The sequence below is a fragment of the Callorhinus ursinus genome, unplaced genomic scaffold, assembly GCF_003265705.2.
Source record: "Callorhinus ursinus isolate GAN/ISIS: 27379988/994484 unplaced genomic scaffold, GSC_fseal_2.0 scaffold32, whole genome shotgun sequence".
NCBI lineage: Eukaryota > Metazoa > Chordata > Mammalia > Carnivora > Otariidae > Callorhinus > Callorhinus ursinus.
Window position 1 is genome coordinate 6,555,855 of NW_027397094.1, and position 25,712 is coordinate 6,581,566.

The 25,712-nt window shown below is 49.6% G+C and overlaps 1 protein-coding gene across 21 annotated transcripts in view; it reads right to left on the reverse strand.

Moving 5' to 3' along the window:
- The window catches only part of SGMS1 (sphingomyelin synthase 1), a 266,979-nt gene that overhangs the window by 182,084 nt on the left and 59,183 nt on the right, over positions 1-25,712 (reverse strand). For 19 of the 21 annotated variants that reach the window (XR_012374280.1, XR_012374270.1, XR_012374275.1 and 16 more), the window contains one exon: positions 110-200. The exons of the other annotated variants lie outside the window; for them this stretch is intronic. The gene's annotated coding sequence lies outside the window, so the exon portion shown is untranslated. The remainder of the gene's footprint in view (positions 1-109; positions 201-25,712) is intronic. 21 annotated transcript variants of the gene reach the window in all.

A 25,712-nucleotide genomic window follows, 5' to 3' on the forward strand; every position in this document is an offset into this window, starting at 1 on the left:
CCATGCAGCAGAGCCTCATGTGCAATCACAGAACAGAGCAAGAGTGACTCTGGGGAACTTCGGATCCATGACGCGTCTGCAAACGGATAAAAGGCGGAGTCTGACTTACGTGCTGTCTTTCATACGCTCTCTGCTATGCTCCTATTTCACTGCTCTCAAAATTCAGAAGATCTATAGCTCTTTGGTCACTGGAGCTTTGCCTGGAATGATAAGAGCAGGAAATGAGAAAGGAGGCAACTAGAAGGAACCGAAGCGCCCACTGGGGAAGGAAACTCTCTTGTGCCATCGTGCCTGACATTTAAAAGGGAAAAGGGCCACCGGAAGCAAAGAAAATCTCCAGCAACCTCCGGTCAAAGCCATTTTTCGTCGTTAACCAAAACTATTAATAGTAATTTTTTTTTAAAGATTTTATTTATTCATTTGACAGAGAGAGACCCAGTGAGAAAGGGAACACAGCAGGAGGAGTGGGAGAGGGAGAAGCAGGCTTCCCGCGGAGCAGGGAGCCGGATCCGGGGCTCGATCCCAGGAGCCTGGGACCATGCCCTGAGCCGAAGGCAGACGCTTAACGGCTGAGCCACCCAGGCGCCCCTATTAATAGTAATTTAATGTTTTTAGAAAAAAATCGTCGTTATTTACAAAGACCTTTCACACACACTTTTTTTAAATTTGAGCCACGGATTTTGAGAACAGGCAAGTATCAATTTAAATGCAGGAGCTGACGTTCCCAAAGGTTAGGGAACTTTCCCACAACCGCTCATCCAGTGAGTACCATAGAGGAACGAGAACCACCTTGACCATTCCAACCCTCTTCCATGACCCCAAATCCTAACAGGATGGTTTCAACCTGAAAAGCAGTATTATTATTTCTCCTTGCACTGCATATACTTTCTCAGCCAACAGACACAGAAATGGCTTTGCCCATTGAGTGGCAGAGTGACGGTCATAGGATTAAATGTTTATTTACCACAGACAACGCAGAAGGTAGAACATGCACACCAGGATAGTTAAGAAATGCACGTATCTTGTCCACACACCCTCCTTTTCTCTTTAAGTCAGTTATAACTGCTGGGCTGCTTCTTTTCTTTTTAACTTTTTATTTGGAAATAAGTTCGAGCTTACAGAAAAGTCACGCAACGGTAACAGTACAAAGAACGCCAAGCACACCTCACTCAGTTGCCCCTACCACCACCCAGCAGCCACGGACCTGACCACTCACTGGCTGCAGACTCTCTACACATACACACAGCGTCGATTCTGAGCCGGTGGAGGTACGTGCCAGACCTCGTGGCGCTTCACCTCTAAACACTTCAGAATGGGGATATCCCCAGATGGCAGTAAACCCAGTACTTTACCGCCATCTTCAATTAACCCCACGATGCACTTCATGGAGCCTCTTTCCCCCAATTCAGGATCCAGTCCAGGGGCAGGCATATAGCACTTAACTGCATTATTCCGAAACACACAGCTTGCTTTGGTCTTCCGTGGCCTTTGCAATTCAGAATAGCGTCCCCTATCTCTTTTGTATTAATAAAGCATTTCTGTTTTGCCTTGTCTGATGTTTCCTCATGATTCAATTCAGCCAGAAACCACCGAGGTGATGTGTTCTTCTCCAGCGGTCTCATCTGAAGGTGCGGGAGGCACACCTGCCCCTCCTTGGTTGCCCAGGCCAAGTGCTATCCAATTCCTCTGGTAAAAAATTATTTTTTTCTCTTGAAGCTAATAAGTCATCAGGGAGGAGATACTGCAAGACCACGAAAAGACCTTGTCCCTCATCAAAATGTCCCCTAGGTTTCACATCCATCACCGACCTGTGCGGGCCACTGCCCCTCCGACACCCTCCACATTACCCTTCATTACTCGGCACCGTATTGTTTGCTCACCTCTTTGTCCATTTGTGGCCACACTGGAAGTTCTAGTTTTTCAATAATTGATCATGTTTATCCTGCCGCGTATGATTTATCTCTGTACTACACCGTCTTGGTGCTCAGCCTACCTCAGATCTAGCCAGCGGGCACCCCCTTGAACCTAGCTCCTTTATCTGTGCAGCGCGCCCCCCCACCGTTGTCTTATTTTCCTAACTTTTCTTTCCTTCCTTTCTGGCATTAAAAGAGCTGGGTTCCCGTTGTGCTTGCCCTGTCTCTGCCCTGCACGCAGTCACTCCTCCAGAGTCCTGGCTCCTGGTGGGGAGGAGGGCGTAGGCACTGGCTGCTTCCCCTGTCGGCGGTTCGGCTCACGGACGAGCCACATCTCCTGCTTCTTCGCCATCGTAAGGTGGGCAGTTAGAGGGGGTTCCATTTGATCCAGAGGGCAGCTAAGTCATCAGCAGACCGGCTCAGTCCTGGGAGGCTTGGTGGAGACGGGGATGTTTGAGCCGTGCCCTCCCAGGCTCTACCCCCACGGGAGGGCCAGCCCAGCACCCGCAGCTCGCCTTTCCCTCTCCATGGTTTCAACATTCAAGGATGCTTCAGGAACACGGGCTGCTCTAATGGAAGAGGGAAGAATCAAGACACTGAGCATACAGTGAAGGCTCTTTATTTAAACATTTCAAAGAAACCCCCCTGCTAAGGACGTTTCTTAGAAGTGCATGTGTTTACTTGCACTGCAACACGGTGGCGGGAGAGATGCTCTCTAGCCGTCCAGCAGACTCTGAACAAAATGCCAGGGAAATGGCTCTATTCCTTCCAGGAGGCTGACCGTCACTTCAGATGCCAGTTGGCTGTCACTCGGCCATGAATCGACACTTACTTCCACAACCCTTCCTCCAGGGGCATACCAAACCACTACAGGCCACCAAAGAAAGAAAACGTAGTTGCTACTCTTCGTTCTTCTTGTTTACGTGCATGTACTCAGGGGTGGGGAGAAGAGTCCTCTCACGAGAAATCACCTCCTGGTGCACTTACATTCCTCCTCCTAACCACTGATGAGAAAATCATAAGGAGCAAAACAGTCAAAAAAGGGGCGCCTGCGTGGCTCAGTCGGTTAAGCATATGCCTTCGGCTCAGGTCATGATCTCAGGGTCCTGGGATCGAGTCCCGCATCAGGCTCCCAGCTCAGCAGGGAGTCTGCTTCTCCCTCTCCCTCTGCCCAATCCCTGCTTGTATGCACTCTCTCTCTCAAATAAATAAATAAAATCTTCAAAACAAAATAGTCAAAAGAAAAAGAAAAGAAAAAAAGAAACAACTCTGCAACCCCGGACACAAAGTTAATCAAAAAGGTAATTGTCAAACAAGAGCAGTATTTTTATCACATACAGGAGAAGAGAGGAAAATGGAGAACAGGCCTTGCCCTGCCCAAACCAGGAGCTCTGTGCCCACAGCACACACATGCGCACAACACCCTCCTCCTACTTCTCGAGCAGACTTTCTCCTTACTAGAAATCCACACCGCAGCCCACCTAATCCAATTTCGCAAAAGGAACACGCCCGCCAAAGCTTGGCGGGTCCCACCCGGCTGCCTCGGGCTCTGCCTCGGGCCGCCGAGAACTTGCAGGCAAGCCCTGTTACACATGCCAACACACCGTGTACCTGTCCCCTCGCACTCGCGCTCTCCAGATGGACCTGTCCCATCAGGACTCTCAGACCTTAATTCTGCCTCCCCGAGTCAGCAGGTGCCCAGCACCCTGATCAACCTGACCGTCTGCCCCCCACTTCCCGGAAGCCTCCACGATCTGCCCCCCGCCCAGCTTTGCACACATGTCCCAATGCTGTCCACCCGTCACAGCGAACACCCTGCAGCCATCGCCCTTCACGGGACACCCTGCCCTCCCTTTCTTCTCTTGACTAACTCACGGAGGCTTGACAACCTTGGGGAATTTTTCGTGATCCCCATTCAAAGCTGAGTGAGTGCCCCAAACTTCCTACTCTCAGAGCGCCTGTGCTCACCTTTAAATAAACAGCCAACAACTTGCTGAGCGCTGATGACGTGCTAAGCTACAGGCACCTACCACGTGTCACGTCACTGAGGGCCCACACTAGGTCCGGAAGCGGGGCGGGGGGGGGGGGGACGGTGCTCTTCCTAGGGATAAACAAATGGTGTGCCGGTTCAAAGATTAAAAGTACCTCTCAGGAGGTAGAATCTGGAATTCTGTAGAAGGAAGTCAAGCCCCTTCTCAAGAAGTTCTTACACTGTTTAACCAACAGGCTCCTCCACTAAGGGACACATCCGTTCCGACACACGTGGCGCAAGCGAGGATCAGTGAAGAGGCAAACACCCATCCACTGGACTCCACCGGGGCCCCCATGTCGCTGAGCCAATGCCCAGCTAGCCGCAGACTGTGGACCTGAGCTGAGGGAGGAGCAGGGGCAGGAAAGCCGAGGACAGTCTCGTGAAGAGTGTGTCACAGAGGAGGAGTATTTCAGGACAACTCGGTCACTTGCCCAGGTCCCCTTCTTCAGGCTGCAGACCCTGACTATGCCATCATAAATACCGGCCAGGCTCAAAGTGATCTAAGGGCTCTACCCTCCCTGGGGAAAGTGTTTTTAAAAAAAGGGAAAGGATCAAAAGGAGAAGTTGTAGAGCGCCCTGAAACCTAACTCTAAGTGTGAAAGTCACAGGGCACGTTTAACCTAGGGAAGAGGAAGCAAGGGAGGGGCCACGGTGGGACATCACATTAAGCACCACCCGGCCAAGAGCAACGGACAGCATTTTTCCAATCCTGCCAAAGACAGAGCAGAGCAAACAGTTTTAACCTATAGTATGAGAATTTGGCTTCAATATGAAGATTTTCCCCAAAGCAAGAATTTTTAACTAAGGAATATGGAGTCTGTGCCCCATGACATGACCACTCTTCAATTACCAGCATGCAGAGCTCCCATATAGGTGCTCAAACAGCGTTGGGATCCATGATTCCGCCTCACGGAAGCTGCGATCGTACAGACAACACAGTGTTCATGGAGTGCTCTACTGTAAGCTAGAAGTCACCCGGGGGACCTGGGGGGAGCAGGCCCAGCTCGGCTATAGGATTCACACCCTGCTTCCCCTGGTTCAAAGTCCAATATCTTCACTACAGGCATTAGATTAAAACGCATGCAAACTTAACTATCTGTAAAATGGGACAATACCTGCCTCGTGAGGCTCCTGGAAGGATTCCGTAAGTTAATCCTCCAACATCTAGCCTGTGCTTATCACAAAGCAAGCACTCTGCTTCTATTGAAGCCGAGATAGCCTATTTCAATGAGTCCAATTTAACCTCAAGATGAAAAAGAACAGGTCATGCGTTCAACCGCTCGGCCCATCCAGATCCATCCCCCTCCCTCAACAGGCTTTCACAGGGTGTCCGTCACACGTGGAGCGCTGGGTGAAGACAGGCGTGACGCAGTCCACAGTGGTGTGCAGAGCACCCACCATGCCACAATCAGCCACAAACACGGTGTGCCAGGCACCTTTCTAAGCACCATGCATGTGTGTGTGTGTACTCTCAATCCTCATCATGGCCCTTTAAGGTAAGTACTATTTATTATCCCCATTACAGGTGAGAAACGGAGGCACAGGGAGGACAAGTCACTTGCTCTAGGTTACACAGCTTCTAACGGACAGGGCTGGGATTCCATCCCACGGCTGTCTGATTTCAGCATCCCGTGCTCCTAACTACCGGACACATGGCCTCCCCCGAGACCTGAGCACCAGGAACTAGAGCAGGGACAGGCTAGGAAAAAGGTCCCGCAGGAAGATACAGCATAGTGTTGCAGAGGCCTGTGCTGTCCTTACAACTAACAGAAAGCACGCGCCCTCTTAGTAGAGAAACGATGCGTTCAAGCCCAGACTGAACACCATGCACAGAACCCTGGTGCGCACGTGCTGAAGGGAGGGGGGAGGGCTAGGCGCCGGGCGTAGATCACTGGTCCTCCCATCAACAACCTGCCTGAGCTCTCTGTGCTGCACCGCCCTCCTTGTAGGGGTGACATGAGATGACTTATAGACAGAGCCTACTTCCAGCACCTGCCACTAAAGACTATCCAAGTCAGTCAGTCAGCCAATCAATCAATCAAACTGCAGCTGCTGTTTTGCATCAAGACTCAGTCCCCAGCCAGACAAGGACCGCAGTCAGCCGACAACACCAGTCTACAGACCAAGAAGCGCGCCATCTGTAGGATCTGAAATACATTGCGGATTCATGAAAATATCAAGAGGCGTGAACTGTTACAAGGAATTATAAACCCATGTTACAAAATGCTAAGGAAGAAAAGTCTCCCGTTTTAAGAGGTAAGAGTAGCTGTGGTGTGGTGCTCACCCATTCTGCTTGAACACTTCACAGAGGTTATTCAAGCTTCAAACCACTCAGAGGCTCTTCAAATGACCCTGACTGTACAGATGAGGATTCTCGGCCACCAAGGGGTAAAGTGATGGGCTCCACGTCACGCCACAGGCAAAAACCAGAGACTGTGGCTCAAAACTGAAAGACTCACCAGTTGAGGGTCGGATCAAACGCCGCCACTCTGCAAAGCCCTGCCTTGACAGCAACGGGAATTTCGTGCAGCAACGCTCAGTGCAATGCAGGTCTCACCCCCATGGTGCACTGTGTGCCTCAGAGAAGCCCAAGTTACTGAGAGGTCATGACATGTCACCCACTGAAGCGATTATCCTAGTACAGACCGTATTTGGCCATCCAGTGGGAACACGGTCAGAGAGGGCTCATTTACCCCGAAGTGACTGGACATCCGCACCGCGGGTCCCAGAGCTGGGACAACAGTGACGTCAGTGGTGCACACAAAGCTCATTTCTGGGGTGAGAGTGGGTACAGAAGGAGAAGATACATCAGGATACCCTTGTCTAGTTTTGTTTACAGCAGGGCATCCTTATCGCAGACAGCACAACCTGTGACTGTCAAGCTTTCTTAATTACGGTTTTCTGGGTCATGTGCCCTCAAGGAAAAGAGAAGGCAACCACAAAGTTCACTGTATAAATTCTAAGACATGAGTCTGCCTCGAATACTTCTGAAGCAGGAACCCTGTCCCTGGGGGAAGAGTCCACACCGGTCACCATTGCGTCCTCAGCACAGCAGGCCTTCAAAACCTATCAGTGGATGCCCCCCCCCCCCGGGGCCACGCAGACCGGCACAGGGGACACGACAGGCAGGGCTGCCTGACAAAGTGCCACCTACCCCATTCCAGCCAGCCTCAGCACCAAACTGCTCTTAGAAACCGGAAAGTTCGAGAAATGTGGGGGAGGAGGAGATAGGATTTTCTGTGTTTGCTGGGGCTGGGGGGTTGAACAAACACATACTTCGGGGGCAAAAAATGCCTCCCAACCCTTTTTGACTCTTCAAAATATCTGTCCATATACTGAAATACTTACTGGCCTAAAATGTGCCTTCTGATCTGCTATTTCAGAAACATGAATCACGGTGTCAAGAACACACTGCGAGCCTTGTGCTGGATGCGGCCGACAAAAGAAGACCAAGGCGGCCGGAGCGCCCGCAGCTCTAACACAGACACGGGCTGTAAACAAACAACCAGGGTCCCGCACAATGAGCGCTTTCAGCAGAGCAGAACCCAGGGCGGGAGGGCACAGAGCAGGGGAGCGACCAGCGTGGCCACATACTTCAGCCCTGAGGTGTAAGAAAGGACCTTCCTCAACCCGCGGGCTTTGCGATTTCTTTGTGCAATCCTCATTTTTTTCTCCCAAATGAACAGCAGTCCAGGACATCTGTATGTTAAATACTTCAAATCATCACCATGCTCCTCAGTGCTCATCCTACCCCCATGAAAAACTGCATGGTGTCTGAGCTGTCCCAGGGTTTTTTGGCCCTAGTGTTTTCTTCAAGATCCCTGGCATTCGCATAGCCAATTAAAACTGCATCTCATTTTCTGTCCAAAAGTCTTTTTGTTTTTTTATTATTATTATTATTTTAATTTATCTGAGAGAGCGAGTGAGCAAGAACAGGGTGAGGGGCAGAGGGAGAAGCAGACTCTCCACTGAGCAGGGAGTCCGATGCAGGACTCGATCCAAGGACCCTGGGATTATGATCTGAGCCGAAGGCAGATGCTTAACCAACTGAGCCACCCAGGTGTCCCTCTGTCCCAAAGTCTTAAAGATAAAAGCGAAATGAATGAATGACACTATCATGAGAAGTTCATTTTACTAGGTTATTTCAGTGTTATCCATATCCAAGAAAGTCGCACATGCACTTGAAAGGAAGGGGCATAAATATAAAGTCACAAAATGAACAAAAGAGGTTGATTTTCCAACCACAAGATAATGCTTTGGTGTGCTTGAATATTAAAATAATTTTTAAATTTCTGATAGCCAGAGCTAAAAAGGAAATGGGGCAGGCCACATAATTCTAATCAAAGGAAGAATATAAAAGGACTTTTCCACATTACCTCCACAATCCTCCCCAAAATTCGTTACCTGGAACATGGCCTTTACGTCTTTTACCTTGGATGGGTCCATCCATCTTTTCCTAGTGCTACCTGGTTCAGGTTCGGATTTCCTGCACTTGCTACGACCTTGGGCTAGACCGATAACTGATCTCTCTCGGTGCGTGAGCCAATTGCTGATGCTCGCATCAGCAATCCACTGAGCGCAGCCACGAGTCCTGGTGCGGAGTTGGCTGCCAGGACCGGTGTGCTCAGCACAGACTCGGAGGAGTTCCAAGTCCGCTGGGGAACCACGACACGCCCGCTGACAAAGGACACAGGTGCCATATACACCCAAAGAATGAGATACTGATCTTGACAAAAAGATGTGCGCAGCTTGAGTACAGCGAAAACGGGGTATTGTTAAGGAAACTAAAGTCTCCACATGTCACGTTCTAAGAACAGAAATATTAGGCAAGTAGTAAAACCTCCCTGAAATCTTTGACAAAGTAAGATGGTGAAAACTAAGTGGAGAGGATTTCCTCCAAGAAATTCTTTTATTTTACTTTGGGCTTACATTATTTTTTAAAATTTGATAGAAGCGGCACAGGTCAGGATTACAGGGTTGTTTTTTTTTTTTTTTTTAATTCAAAATTCTGTAAAGATGAATTCCTTTTCTTTCTTTCTTTCTTTCTTTCTTTTTTTTTTTACATTATATACTAGTGGTCCTTTGTTGTGGTTTTCAGCACAGTGAGTCTGAGGTACTCACAGATATCAGGAAGTGTGGAAGAAGAGCACGAGGCTCTCGGAAAGGGCGGCATACTAACATGTCTGATAAACCCAGCGGCTTTAAATTTGAATGAAAAAAATGAGCAATAGGAAGATTCACTATCTCTCAGCTCATCTGAATCATCAGTTGTCAACACACAATATTTTACCTCCTCAGAAGCTTTTAGAAGTTCATTATTTGTAAATGTGTTTACACACATACATCAGTATATGTTCACACAATCTCTGAATTATTTTCCTTGTAAGGAATAATAAATAGCGATTCGCTTTTATAAAAGAATACGTATGAACCTGTAAAAAAAACACATAGTCTTGAATAAAAAAAGATAAAAGATACATATTACACTGTAAATATATATGCACATTTATATGAATTAAATAGGGAAAGGGGGAAAATAGAAATGCTTTAATAAATACATGGCTAAATGAACCATAGTACATTTAATATGAAATCCTATATTCCTATTCAAAAAAAAAGAGAGTTATCTGTATTTTAGAAGGACTTCCGTGATGAATTAAAAACTTTTAAAACCACAAATTGCACTCTCCTACATATTTAAAATACTAGTTTTTAAAACCCTCCCATACTATGTAGCTGTCTATGTACACACATGCACACACACAGTAAAAGGTCTGCGAAGACACCCAACGGGAAGTGGTTACCGCTGGGGCCAGAAGGGGGATGGGGGAGGCAGTCAAGGGGACTTTGTCAGTAGTATTTAAGTATTTTATGAGATGTACTCATGAGTCACTTGCAGAACTAAACACCAGTTGAAACAAAGCATTTGGCACCCTAACAATGTCTTGCCAAATGGACCTGGGCTCAGTGTCACCTGGTATTAGAAGAATGTAAATTGAAGCAATGCAAAATTTTCCTATTAAATCAGCGTTAAAAAAAAAAAAAAAGTATGCAATTCTAACGAGGATCAAGTAAAAGGAATGCTTCACGCAGGGAAACATCTTACCACCCTGTATCAAGAGCCTTAAAATGCTTCTGCTCTTTGACCCAGTTCCACTTTAAATCCAGCTCAAGGAAATAATTAGAAATCGGGATAAAAGTTTGCACATCGATGTCGACCATTAGTCTTCACTTCTAAAAAATGCAAAAGCACCTAATGGATCAACAACCAGGAAATGGTTTAAGAAATGGTTTAAGAAATGAAATATCCACATGGTAGAATAGTATGCAGCCGTTACGAATTATATCCCGGCAGAAATCATTAAGATATTGAGGAAAGCAGGATACCAAAAATGTTCTTGCAGGCGTAATACAACATACAAACACGCATACACAGAAAAGGAATCGGCAAGATACGCCACTTGGTGGTGTTTTTCCAGCTCACAGGAGCATGCAGATACTGCTCAGTGAGTCATCACCGCCACGAAGAACAGCATTGTCTTAAATTAAGTACCTAGTCATGGGGGCGCCTGGGTGGCTCAGTCGGTTAAGCATCTGCCTTTGGCTCGGGGTCATGATCTCAGGGTTCCTGGGATCGAGCTCTGGGTTGGGCTCCCTGCTCAGTGGGGAGCCTGCTTCTCCCTCTCCTTCCCCCACCCACAACACAACACTCCTACTCTCACTCTCTCTCAAATAAATAAATAAAATCTTAAAAAAAAAAAAAAAAAAGTACCAGTCTTTTATATTTGTGCCCTGGCTATTCCTAAGAAACCCGTCCACGCTGGTTCAGAAGAGGTGCCTATCTGGAGCATCACAGTAGAGGGAGAGGTTCTGTCTCGTCTGTTGGTAAAAAGACCATTTGGCAGGAAAGACATTCCCGCTCCTTTCCATCCCTGCACCAGTGCGCGTGCGGGTGGAACCGAAGAGCCGGCTCCCCGGGGCCTGCGCCGTCACATCGGCGCCCGCAGCAGACACTGGACCCCGTGGAGGTGGGGCTCAGCAGGTCTCTCCCCTCCCGCGGCCCCCACGGCCACATCTTCACAACGAGATGCTCCTCCCCACGCTGCACAAGTACAGGAGGCCGTGTTCTAAGTGTACCCATCAGGCAGGAAACAGAACGGCCGCTCATCCCGCACAGCATCTCTTCCCTTCCTTACCCACGTCTGACTGGACGGGGCTCGGTGTAGGATTGCCAAAGCAGCGAAGAGGCATCTGAAGGTTTAGCTCCTCACCTGGAGCTGCCTTGTGGGTGACGGGCGCCGCTTTGTTTTACTGGGATCTTTGGTGGGGGACAGGGCTGTTTTAATGAAGACTTTATTTTTCAAGAATGTTCTTCTTTTCCCGGCTTTCCCAAATGGGTCTCATTTGATGAAAACAGGACAAAGTCTTTGCTCCTGCTGAATTCAGAGAAGTGTAGTTTCTTAGTCCCCGGATAATCTGACTTATTCTGGCGCCCTTCCTTCCCCCAGGGCCACAGAGGAGGGCTTGGCGGAGCGTCCAGGCCTCCCGCGGGGGGCTGCAGAGCAGGAGGAAGGGAGCCCGGCGTTGCCTGATGGCCCTCAGAGGAGGCTGGCCCTCCAGTCAGCCCCCCAGGGGCCGGGCTGTGTCTGAGGCACATCACCTATGTCGCTGCCCCTGCCAACGAAACACGCACTGCCCGTGTGATCCTGCCGCTGGACGTCCGTGGGTTTTCCACACTCATCACTGACACATCTTACAAGGCGAGCGTTTGCCTGCTAAAACGTCTAGAATCTTCTTTACCAGAAGCCTCAACAACTTTTATTGAAAACATCTCTCGTCTGTATTCTCTTCCTACGTTCCTGGCCTCCCGAGTGTGGGGCCTACCGTGGAGCCGAAGAAGGCACAAGGCTTTAACTCCCCAGACGTGGAAAGCGTGGCTTCTGTGGCTCAGCCCCAACACGAGGACAGCGGCCAGAGAGGGTGGCACCGGCCCTGCAGGCATCAGCAACAGGCCTGAACGCACACCCTCGGACTTCGCAACAGCGTGTCCCATGTCCAGGCCCCCGGGCCTCCAAAGCCCTCCCTGCAGCACAGGAAAGCCGGGCCCACGACAGCAGCCAGGGGTCACCAGCCGCCCACCCTGCTCCTCCCAAGAGGAAATCGGCTGGAAATCCTGAAAAAGCCACTATTTTGTTAACAAAATTTGGGGGAGGAGGGTTCCATCTGGTGATATATGTTCAATAAAGGGAAATGAGAAAGAAGGGGAGAAGCACTAACGTTATGATGCATTTCTTGCCAACCTTTGTCATTTGAGATTTTTTTCAACAAAAACAGAATCCTAGGCTACACGAGTCCTCACAGGCTGGTTCACCCAGCAAGACGGACACCTCTTATTCCTGTCAACCTGGGCCGCACCTGAGCGTCCCCAGAGCAGTGAGCACGCCCCACGCGGGGGAACAGGATTCCAGCTTTCTCGGAGTGCCTTGCCCACAGATGGATGCTCTCAGATGCTCTCGGCCGTCAGTCTGGCTGGACCAAGGGTCCCCTAAACGAGAGGCCACCTGTACTCACATATAGGAGTATCCATCTTCACCTACACGGTAAAAATCCTTACAAGAACAATCCAGAGCTAACTACATTTAGTAAAGCCAGGGTTTGGGTGACCAGACCCAAAAGCTGGCAGGGCTTCCGGAGCCTCCCCATAATAATGTCCCACAGACTTTATTCTAAGAAATGCTGCAGCAAAGCATTTGCTTACAACAAGACCTAAATTCTTCACAGGCTGATTCCCTGATACAGCTCTGTGTCCTCACCTTTGCAAATCAGAAGCCCCCCCAGGGACGAGGCCTGCAGCAGGAAACCTGACTCCTCTGGGAGACAGCGCTGGCCCCTGAGACTCTCACCTCTGATGCAGCTGCTTTTTGGGCCAGGGAGCCAAGCCCTGGGCTCTGTGGGTGTTCCCCAGCCAGGGAGAGACAGAAGCGGACAATGTTTCAGTGGAGACTTTCCTGGGAGAGTTTCCAACCAGGCAACTGAAGTTTAGTCTTGTAGTATTAGACCTGACTCTACTGATGTTAAGCCACCCGAGCCCTCCCCCGCCCACAGTCATTCCTGATAATCACAACCCTCATTTCCTGGTGCCCAAGATCAACCAATTCCAAATAAGATGTGAGGGGCTAAGAGCTCCTAAGGATCCCAATACCAGGAATATCTGGATTTAAAAATGATTAAAGTACTGGGATGCCTGGGTGGCTCAGTCGGTTAAGCGTCTGCCTTCGGCTCAGGTCATGATCCTGGGGTCCTGGGATCGAGCCCCGCATCAGGCTCCCTGCTCGGCGGGAAGCCTGCTTCTCCCTCTCCCACTCCCCCTGCTTGTGTTCCCGCTCTCGCTGTGTCTCTCTGTCAAATGAATAAAATCTTTTTTTAAAAAGCTTGTACATGAGATCACGTTTTTATTTAGTGTTTGAAACTGTTTTATTTACAAAAATAACCATACATGTTCAAGTTAAACATTCTAAGTAGTAAATCCCTGAGAAAGAATTCCAAGTACCTGGAGATCCGCCACTTATAGCTAATCCACCTGAACCTTCTGACTAAGGCCTTTCCAGGACTTTCCCTCCATGTTTACACAGTTTCTTTACTAAAGTGTTACTATGTTCCTGTATGTTCCCGTAGAGGCTATCTGTCATACACTGTGTCCCGTGTCAATACTTTCCTTCACATCGTTGTCATGGTTACAGCACCTTCCACCCAACAGACGAATTACAGAACCTATTTATCCAACCCCTTTGCGGGGGCCACCTGAGCTGCTTCCAATGTTCAGTTTCAAACAATGTTCATTCACTAAGCATTGTCGGAGCTGAATCTCTAGACACAGTGCTACTCATTTCCTTAGAAACTACTCTGAGGAGCAGGCTCACTGAGTCACGGGAAGGACACACCGCTTCAGTGCGGCCCACAGGAGACCTCGTGGGGAAAACGGCTGAGTCATGTCAGTTCACACTGCTCTCAACTGTGGCTGAATTTCCCCAGTCTGTTTCTGCTCCCCTCACTGTGAACCTAATTCTTATCTAGTTTTTGAAGATACTCAAATTCTGTAGTCAATGGGACATACTTAGTTCAAGAAGCTATCTGGCTTATTAGCATAACTTCTGAGTCCTTTCTTAAAATAAGATCCGAAGCCATCCTGTCTGTTCATCCTTTTTTCTGTTCCTAAAGTTTTATCCACCTGTCCTTTCTCTGACACCTCTAACTCGATGACTGATAACGGATCAGCAAGTATTCCAGAGCCCTGTTTTGATCCTGTCTGATCCTTAGTACAAACCTTTTTTTCCTCCCCACGGGTGCTTTATGGGCCACAAAGTGACTCCAGAAGGCCTGTGAGCCCCAAATCCCAACCCTCTCAGTACTGAGGGAGGTCACTGGGAGGGTGCCAGGGCTAAAAATCCTGGGTCCTCTGCCACCACCCCTCTCACGATGTGACACCTGACTCGGCAGCACCCTGTTTATCTGGTGGCACCACGCATCCGTGGGACAACAAGCAGCCAGTGACTCCTGAGCGGGACAGGAACACCCGCTCAGGATTTTTCTAGCTCATAACTCTCGTCTACACCATGCCCTTAGGAAGGGTGAAGCTGCACCGCAGGATCCAAGAAGAACAGGACCTTCACTGTCCGAGCACAAATGCCACCCAGGAAGCTGGCTTCAGCCACCTGTTTATTTCCCCGGCACCTGATTAACCTCATCCTGTGTGTATGAAGCCACACGGATTCATTACATCATCACACGGCTGGTCTATTCTCAAGGAAGGGCTGGACAAGATGCAGACAGAGCCCCAGCATTTCTCATGGGGCACAATCCTTCAACACGTGGGGCTGTCCCCAAGACTGAGGGGCACTTAGCATCCCACACGTTCAGAACATGAAATGCTAACACACCCCCCTGATGTCATCATGACAACCACAAATGTCCTCATAGGTTTCTAGACGCCCGCGTGTCCCCCACTGGGAACCCCTTTTCCTCCTGGGTGAGATGGAACTGACACTCGGGAGAGGACAGAAAACCACACTAACCTGGACACAGAACTGTTCAGGGCAACCTGTGAGTACCGTAAAGATTAAAGATTAAAGGAGACCGGGAAGGCTGAGGAACAGAACAAGCTGTGAGTGTGTCTTGGGGGGGCGGGGGGGCAACTTCTCGGGGGGTAACTTCTCGGGGGTCTGGTCCAGGGTTAAAGTTTGCCATGAAATGCTTTCTCGTCGACTTGCTGGGTTTCCCCTGCTTTAAGCTGATCACACGAGCTAATACAAGTAACCCACATTCTACACACTTGGCAATGCCGACCTTTAGAACACTGTTATTGCTGCTCCCCGCATCCTGGGCGTCCGGGGAGGGCAGGTAAACAGTGAGAGTCTGGGTGAAGGTGCAGGACACGGCCAGCCTGCCCCAGCTGGCTGCGCCAGAGACCCACAGCAGAAGCTCTGCCCTGCCCTGCAGGACCCAGGAGGCCAGCCCCCTGCCCGGCTCCTTTCCGCCCACTGCAGCTGTGGTCAAAGGGCCACTGTTCCCAGAGGGCCGGGAACAACGCCCCTTGTCGGTCTTCTCTGCTGCAGCTGAACAAGGTCACTGGCCACTTTCACCCTCGGCCGCACTCAATCCCCCCGCCCCTTACTGCACAGTGTCGGCCGGGCTAGGTTTTCTGACGCCACCTTTATGCGCAGGTGAGACTGAGGTCAGCAAGTGAGCCACCTTTTCTAGATCCGGTGGGAAACTGACTCAGGCCGTACCGCAGAGCTGTGGTTCTCAAACTTCTGGAACTTACTTAAAATGTTAAGACCTTAGTTAAGATGCAGATTTCGGGCCCTGTTAAAGTTAAGTTGTGGGGGCAGGAAGCTGCAATTTCACCCCTGCCAGGTGTTCCTGGAACAGGTGACCCCCGTGGGGGGCCTCCGTGAAGAGCTGCCACAGAACCACAGTACGGACACTAAAAAACAACACCTTCCTGATATTTGACACTCGATCTCCCTGAAATGCAGTCTTCACTAGCAAAAGGAAAACTATAAACATCTAGTAAATATAAGAGAGATATAAGCGATCAACTTAATTCGGAAAGAAAATCAGTCCAGTCCCTAATGAAAGGCTCTTATGTAGATAGAAGTCAACTGGCCCTACAGCTTCCGTTGACGGGTAGCTGATTATGTGTTACATCAAAGCACCCCGAATGTAACGATACAACCTTACACTTGCACAAACATTACTAATTTTGCAATACCTCCTACTTTATCCTCATGAAAGATTATCTCACCTTACCGTCGGATTATCTGTACCTGTCTGGCGGGCAAACTAAAGAGCCAACACAACGTGTCTGGAGATCGATACAGGAACCCAAGCATCTAGAATGTTCTGTCTTTTTCTGCTAGATTAGAAATGGCAGATAGATTTCATGTCACATTCCAACTCAGACCCGCAGACCGGACCCAGCCGCCCAGAGGGGGCAGTCCGAGGAAAGCCAGCCCAGGGGAGGGGAGTGGTGGTCGTTGAGGAAGGTCTGTAGTGAGCTCGGGTGAGAAAGGGGGTGGCGTCTGAGCCCACATATACTGGACATGCCACCTCTCAGAGTACTCGGAAGCACTTAAAATATTTATAAATACCACTGCTCCCATTCCTGCCCTCACCAAATATGCTGAAGGGTCCGCCATATGCCGGATGGTATGCTGGGACTCAACAAAATCTTAAAAAGGAGGGAGTAAGTGGAAGCGAATGGCTCCCAGACGAACCGAACCCCAGCCACCACCACGGCGGGCCCACCGAGAGGGAGAGAGCCGGGCAGTGCTGGGGAAGGCAGGCTCCAGCCGGGCCCCACGGGGCTCGGAGGCGGTGAGTCTATGATTCCAGCTGCCGACGGAAAAGCTGGGGGACGAAGGTGTGTGCTCTCCTTGGGGTGGGGGTGGGGCTGGGGGGAAGAATTACCAGATCTGCATTTCACAGAGAGGACGCAAAAGAGCCTCAGGGAGCGTGACCACACCGGGAGGACAGCAGCGGAAGGGGACAAGTGGGAGGACCTGGGATGCTTTCCGGGCCACCAGTGGCTTGATCTGGGAAAGCACACAGAGCAGGAGAGACGGGGCAGGACTGAGACCCGGCTCCGGCCGAGTGCTTGGGGCACGTTCTTGCGGCCACCCCACGAGGCAGGGGACCAACCAGAGGCGGAGACCTTCGCGAAGGCATAAGATCTGAAACTCCGGGGCTGCAGGCATGGAGGAGCTGAGACCGAAAACACCCACTCACTACCTCCTCCTTTCCAGCCTGGCTGCATTTTATACTAGTTATGCTGTTACACCTGTAAAGACTTCTTCCAGCAGAGACGTGATCGCGTAAATCTGATTTTCTAAATGACAGCACTTCTGGCAATTTTGTACCTCTCGTAACAACTTAACTCAAGCAATCAGAAAACTCCTGCTACTGAAAGCATTTCCTAAAGATCCTGCCTTTTCCTGCCTTGTTACACCCGGCACACCAGCAAAATCTCGTCGTTTTTTTGGAGACCTCGGCGTCAGCACGGAGGGCCCGGCCTGCATCGCGGCCCTGAGCCCCGGCCTGCCCGGCCCCGGGCTGCGTGGACGGTGAACACCAGCGCAGCGGGCGGCGTCATCCATCCCCCTGGAACCTGCCCTCCGTGCACACAAGACCAGGACAGGGGCCCAGATCTCGAAACGGGAATAAGGTCACTGCCCTCCGCGGAGCCACCCCCTCTGGGCTGTCTGGGAAGAAAAAGGCTCATGTCAAACGCAATCAAGAGACCGGGTAGAGCCTCTGAAAGCCACGACCAGAACCGTCCTGCAGAACTCATCTGCGTAGGAAAAGGACTCTTATTCCAAGAGCTGACGTTCTCTTTTCCGATAAAACACAGATCTCCCAGGGAGAAGGCCCCAAAGGGGGCCGTTAATCACCTCTAGGACAGTTTCGGATTCTTCTCTGCCAACAGGGTTTAACAGGAAAAACTCATCCAGAGGTGGAAGAGGCTTCGCGTCCCACACCACGGCCTAAAGTCACCCTTAAAATCCTCCCGTGGCCACCACGTCTCCAGTGAGACTCTGACGGCAGAGCTTCCGAGTTCCCGCTGCCAAGCTCGAGCTGGGGACAGCCACACCCGACGGCTGCCGCTCTTTCTTCTTCAAAGCCGCGCTCGGCACACCAGAGAGGGGTGTAAACAAGACTTTTCCAGGTTCTGTGTGTCTCAAAATGGCCGGAAGTGTGTTCATTATTCTCCTTAAAATTACTTTTAAAAACTCAAAAAGCCCTGACGCACACATGTGTTTACAAACCACCTTTCTGAAGGGCTGCCACTCGTTTACTCCTAGATTAGATATCTGTTTCGGAATGGGGTGTGAGACGCCTGACAGACTGAGATAAAGAAGAAAAACTAGAACTTCTGACACCACCAATCTGGGCGGAGAACGGAAAATGTGCCTACCTGCCCACCAAAACTAAAAGGTCAAGAGAGAGCGAATTTATGAATAACATGAGTCAAAGTGCCATAAAGAAAAGTTTGCAAGAGAGGAGAAAAGCCATATAGAGAATATATAAAACCGGTTAAGACTACATACAGTTGACCGTTGAATATGGGTTTGAACTCCTCAGGTCCACTTAACATGTGGATTATTTTCCATATATACAGGACAGTACTGCAAATGTACTTTCTCCTTCTTAGGATTCTCTCTTTTTGTTTGTGTGTTTTATTTTATTATGTTATGTTAATCACCATACATCATATCATTAGTTTTTGATTCTCCCTTAGGATTCTCTTAACCCTTTCTTTTCTCTAGCTCACTTTAGTGCATGAATACAACATACATATAACATATAAAATATATATTAATTGATTATGTTATCAGCAAGGCTTCTGGTCAACAGTAGGCTATTCGTAGTTAAGTTTTGGGAAGTCAAAACTTATATGTGGATTTTAAGCCATGTGGGGGATGAATCGGTGCCTCTAATCCTCATGCTGTTCAAAGGTCAATGTATTTTATATTCATATAAAACAGGAACAACATACATACCTATAATGTAGTATATGCAATGTAGTATATGTCCACATTATATACGCATAATGTATTAACATGTACAATACAGGGGCGCCTGGGCGGCTCAGTCGGTTAAGCGTCTGCCTTCAGCTCGGGTCATGATCCCAGGGTCCTGGGATTGAGCCCCGCATCGGGCTCCCTGCTCCGCGGGGAGCCTGCTTCTCCCTCTCCCACTCCCCCCTGCTTGTGTTCCCTCTCTCGCCCTGTCTCTCTCTGTCAGATAAATAAATAAAATCTTTAAAAAAAAAAGTACAATATATAACATATAATTGTATTATATACATATTACCTGTTATATAAAATATAAAAAGCTATATATCACCTATGACTTGTAAGTTAAATATGTCATAATGATATATTTACATCCCAGTTTTTGTCTGCTAGTTGGTTTTTATCTTTCAGCAACCGTTCATGCAGATGTTTTGGTAATTATAATGTAATGCCAAGTGCAAACACAAGGTAAAGGGAGTTTTCTCTAATCTCCCAGCTTTTATTGTTTTTAGCATGCAACTTACCTGCTTTTCAGAGCAAAGGCATGCGGTCACTCTTCAGACTTGGACCCTCACCTCCCTCATACACCCGGGTAGTCTACATGCTCGCTCTCAAGCCAATTTTAGCAAGTGACACGAGGCATCCACATGAGATCTGCCACAAGCCCAGCAGTGCAGGGGCATAAAGTTAGCACCCAAACTACCCCGGAGACCAAGTGCGGACTCTGCGCAGGGCAGTGAACATTTCAAGACAGACTTAGGTTTTCCCATTACAGTGTGCTCATCTGGAAAAAAGGCCAGCAACACAGTCTACGAACGACCCTAGAGTCTGGGGCTGGTTCTCCCGTCTCTCAGCAGTCGTGGGAGGGGCAGCAGACGGATGCGGTGAGCCTCTGCACGTCTGCACAGCAGGCCCGAAGCTGGCTGGCAATTAAGTTATTTTAAAAAGCCAAGGTGAGTCGATACACATGTCAGTGTGTCTAGCTGGAGAAGATTATTAACTGACAGCACAAAGGGTTTGGGGGTAAAAAAAAACCTGCAAGTGAAGCAGAAGAGAGTCCCAGTGATGGTAGGGAAAAGGAGTCTCCTTAGCGATTGTGACCTGCCTGTGAGCAAGCCTCGGAAACAGGGGGGCCGGTGCTTCCCTTCTGGAGCGGGCAGGGTGGCTAATAGGGTTTGAGGACAAAATAACCGGCACGGAGCCTCCACTCCGGCGGGCGGTAGATATGAACCAGTGACTCCCAGAGCTCCAAAGCCAAAGGTCCAAAAACGTCTGTGTGTTAAAATCACAAACTCAGCGACTGTGACCCAATGACCATGCCTGTGAGTAAACTTTTCAAGTACGTCTTTAAACCAAAACACTTTTTCACTTGATTTGACTCCAAATGCCTTTTAAGCCTAAAAAAAGAAACATGAAAGAAAAAATTCAAACTCAACACTGACTCAAGGGGGAACCACCGAAAGAATGGGCTTCTTCGGAGCCAGCCCCAGGGGAGGCACGCCCCGAACGTCCCGCACCGGCTCCACTACCAAACTGAAACCTGCTCGAGAGACCGTTCTGAGGCCGAAAACACTCCTTCGGGGGTGTAGGTGGTGCACAAGCGTGCGGATGGGACACGCAGGAGCGTGACAACGGAAATGACAGGAGGGGACAGTTCTGGAAGGCCAGGGGCACCTGAAGCCTTTGTGAGCGGACCTGCTCACCTTCGCAGCAACGGGGAGAACTCTTCCTGTCCCCATTTCACAGGTGAGGCAGCTGAAGCCCAGGAGGGTGGAGGGCGAGCTGGGCCCACCAGAGGGGCAAGGAGCACAGTGTCGCAGCCCCAGGCAGCCCGAGCCCTCCACAAGGCCCTTCTGTGTCAACCAAGACACACTCCTGCTCCGAGGAAGGGGAGCCGGCTTGGCGGGCCTTCTTCACTTCATCTGCACGGGTGCCCATCTCTAAGACAGATTTCCAGCTGCGGCTGAGAGCTCACTTTTTGCTCACATTTGGGGTTTTTTTTTTCCTTAATAGAAAATTTAAATCAAAAGCGCTTGCTCCAAAGCTGAGACAGACAATATCAGGTCTGACTAACTGCGAAGGCCAAGAGAAGCAAAAGCGAAATAGATCGTTCATGCAACGATAAACTAAAACGCCACCTTGCAGTTCTGGAGCCTGGAGTGTTTTTGAAAATGTGAAGTAAGTCGGGGAAAGCAGAGAGCATAACAGGGTCCGTCCTGGCCGTTGGGAGGAGCCCCTGCAGTGCACAGCACCTTGTTCTAGAAGGTGCTGTCCGGACGGGCCCTAAGCCCCGGGGAGCAGACGCCTTCTCATCCACCCGAGAGAGAAACACGGAACATGGGCCATTTCCCTTTAGAGCTCATTCCACTGAAACTACCTTCATCTCCCGCCTGTGCCTGGTAAATACTGCGGTTCCATTATTCATAGTTTCTGTCTGAAAAAGAGGACGAGAGAAGCGAAACGCACCCAGCCCTGGCGGCTCTCGTCACTCTAGGGAGAAAATGGTGCCCGTGCGCAGCGTCAGGAAAATCCAGAACAGAGGACAGGAGTAGCTCTTCGGCTGACACAGCTGCGTCGCGAACAGGCTCGGCCACAGGGCAGGCAGCGTCGGGGCCTGTCTGCCGCCGGCACATGCGGCAGCCCAGTGTCACAGGTGCACAGAGAGCCTTTACAAGTGTCCTCTCCGGGGGGCGCTGGAGCGGCTCAGTCGGTGAAGTGTCTGCCTGCGGCTCAGGTCGTGGTCCCGGGGTCGAGCCCCGCACCGGGCTCCCTGCTCCGCGGGAGCCTGCTTCTCCCTCTGCCCGAGGCCCCCAGCCGACAGGAACGTGCCGCCGCGGCACCCGAGGGAGGGTGGTCTGGCTGACAAAGGGAATCCATGCTCACTCACAGGAGACGGAGGTGGGTACAAGGCACGGCAGAGCTAGTCGCTGTTTCTGGTGAACCAAAGGACGAATCCCAGCACTGGAGGCTGGCTGAACCCAACGACCCAACAGGACTCCACCGCAAAATTCGCGTCTAAAATCGTCTCAGGAGTAAAAAGAGTGATTTTAAAAGTTCAGGTCATACCACAATCTTCCCTTATTATGAAATATGTAGGTTACAGTGGAGTAGCTTTTGTCCCCCTAATCACAAGCGAAAGAAATGACAAGTCTGAGATGCTGGCTACCAATGACAAACAAGCCGGTCGGCGTGCCCAGGACGTCCCCTCCAACAGGCGTGGCTCAGCCAGCATCTCTCTGTACTGTCACCGTTCTCAGAAGCACTGCAACTTCTCAAACAAAACACCACCCAACGAGGTCCAAGCAGGAAGTTCAACACGAAATAATTCTGAGCTTGACTGGAGACTGCCTATGGAAACTAAATTAAAAATTCATATTGCCTCGACCTGGAGCACGTGACACTCCATGGTGGGCAGAGCTCAGATTCAGCTTTGCCTCTTCGCCAAGACGAGGAGACGACACACGTTGGTAATGACAAGGCAGCAGAGATGTTTCGAGACAACCTTTCTTTTTTGATTAAGTTTACTGTTTGTAAGCAAACAAACTGCTTCGTCACTAATTCCTCTGTTTCTTCCCCCGTTGTATACACAGCCGTCTTTGGTGAGCTAACAGGGTCCCCCGAGGGTCCCGCCTTGCCTTGCTCTTCCTGTAGGCACCCCCTTCTAGCAGTTTCCCAGGGAAGCAACTACAAATTCTGTTCCCTCTACCTAATCTGTGTGTGCCTACAAAACTAATGACCCCAAAGCACCCCTTTTATTGGCTTTTTTACACCCCTCCTGCCAAACACAGAGTCAGAAAGACCTGGCCCAGGTTTCGACACCAGCGCATCTGGCCCCAACCTTCTCCCCAGCCCTCCGCTCCCACTAGACTCCCCTAGTGCCCAGCCCTTGACTTACAAAGGGACACTGACCGCTCTCCCGCCCTGAAAGGCGCACCAACCTGGAGAGCCAGCAGGCCCCTCCTGCTCCCACCGCTCCTCCTAAGACTCCTTCCCCAACTTTTACCTCTGCTCAGCCCCTACACGGACACCCACTTGTCAGGGGCCTACCTCTTCCCCCCACTTCATCCACCTACTGGGAGTTTGTAAGACAGAAACACAGGCAGTCCTATCTCAGCCAGAAATTTCCAAAATTAACTTTGGCCCCAGCTCCTTGGAGAACTGATTCCAGGGCTGGAGCAGGAAATACTCAAGAAGAGCCCAAAGCATCTCGTAGGGCCAGAAAGAGTACTAATGTGCCCATGTGTGTGCACACCTGTGTGCGCACGCGCGCACACACACACACACACACACACACACACACACACACGAACCATGGGAGCATGTCTGAGAACACAGGAGCCAACTGAGAGAGCTCCCAATGACCGAGGATAATGTGAGCATCAATTACGTGGCCATGAATCCATGCTGCTATAACCGACTGAGTAATACTCCGCCCTCAAGAAGGTGCAGCCTAACTCTCTGGTCCTTATGGATGCACCACACACAGTGACTTCCTTCCAGAGAGGAGCATATGGAAAGGGAAAAAAGAAGTCATTTGACAGTGGGGACATGTGACAAACACGGTCTCATGAGGGATGTCAGCCCCAACCGCGGTAAGTCACGCTGACCCTATGTACCGTAGATACGGTGAAAATGGTGTTTCACTTCTGCGGTCTTCCTCAGAGAAACCCACAGCCCCAATCTAACTGGGGGAAAACCTCAGACATATTCCGGGTGAGAGACGGTCCACAAAACATACAAAACACCTGACTAGTTCTCCTCAAAACAATCAAGGTCATCAAAACCAACGTCTGAGGAGCGACCAGGAGGCTGAGGAGACGGGTGTGGTGACCTGAAGGGGATCCCAGGACCCAGAAGGGACGCGAGGCAAACGCCGAGGAAATCGGAGTGAAACATGGCTTCACTTACTCATCACGGACCTGGGCCACTAGTCACAACAAGCGTATGGGCTGATGTGCAATGTTAACGGGGTGGAAGCTGGGTGTGGGGAACGGGAGAACTGCCTGTACTATCTTCCCAACTCTTCTCTAAATCTAAAACTATTCTAAAATTAAGTTTATTTTTAGAAATTATCTCCGGCTCCTTCATCTCCCTCCCCACAACCAGGCTGCAGGCCGAAGAGTCCTTCTGTTCTCTCCTCCCCCGTTTCCGGGGCCACGGTCCTTCCTGAGCCTTGTATTCTCCGATCCATCCTCCACACAGGTGCGGAAGGAAGCTTTGAACACACAAACCTGAGGATAACACCTCCCTGACCAAAGCCCTTCAACAGTTCCCGCTTACCCAGATCAAGGTTGGTCACCTTTTTCTGTATCGGTCCAGAGAGGACATATTTCAAGCTCGGCAAGCCTACCCTACTCTGCCACTGTGGTGCTCAAACAGCCATGCGCAATATATAAACAAGTGGCCCGTGTCTCAATAAAACTTTATAAACACAGGCGGAGGACTGGATTTGGCCCAAAGGCCATACCTAGCATATCAACCCCTGGCCTAGAAAGTCCAGTCCAAACTCCTTAGACGGGCACTCAGGGTGTGATCCACATGACCCTGAACCTTCTCTCCTCCTTCCTTGGGTTATGTGATCTGCTCCCACATGGATGCACTCCCCGATTCCCCTCAACCTGCAGGAGTCAGGGCCCCTCCTCCTTGAAGAGTCTTCTGATCATTCCGTGTCCAAACAACTTCTCCCTTATCAAAACTCAGGGCATACCTGGACACAACTCACCTGGTACAACACTAGCTAAATCATTAGAAATCATATATTATCACTTAATTTTGTATATTTGTGTTAGTTCTGTTCTTGCCAGTCAATTCCAAGGATGTTTAAGTTACTAAGTAACACAAAATCAGTTAAGACACACTCCATGCCTTCAAAGACCAGCAGACAATAAGAACTTCCTAAAGCTTGTTCGCAGTACTCAGGACACGCTAAGAGGTGCACCCTCTACTTAGAAGCGTTCTGTAATCAACAAAGTCTGAGGGATCCCGGGTTCAACAAAATTAAGCAGCTTTCCTTGACAGAAGAATTTCCAAGCCTGCACCGTACACCGTGAATCTCCTTAAGAGGGATATTTTACATACTCGCTCTCAAATCTGTTTGGCTTGGCTATGGAATTTTCCCACATTTTTAGCATCTGTGTCCTGCGGAACAATTAGGAAAATGTTGAAATTAAGTATAGTCCGACAAGGTGGACTGAAAGGTCTAATTCTTTCTGTCCATTGCTGTGGTGGGCTGAATAATGCCCTGCCAAAAAAGTTACCTAGTTCCTAGTTCCTAATCCCTGCAATCTGGGATGCTGCCTTAAATGGCCAAAAAAAAAAAAAAAAAAAAAAAAGGAAAGGAGAAGAAAAGAAAAGAAAAGAAAAGAAAAAAGAAAAGAAAAGAAAAAGGACTTTGCAGGTATGACTAAGTGAAAGATCTTGAGATGGGGAAATTATCAGGATGGACCCTAAATACTATCAAAGGTGTCCTTACAAGAAGGAGGTACCGGGTGTTTATCCTGTGACTCAGCTGTCTCATCTGTAAAATGGGGCTTTGGGAATCACATGAGGTCATGTAAAAAGCACTTCGTACAGTTCCTGACATATAAACATTCGCTGAATGAAAACCACTATTATTATGTTATAGTATTATTGCTATTTAGAGGCCCCAAAAAATCCACTTTTGCCCCAAGCCAGATCTCATATTGTTTTATT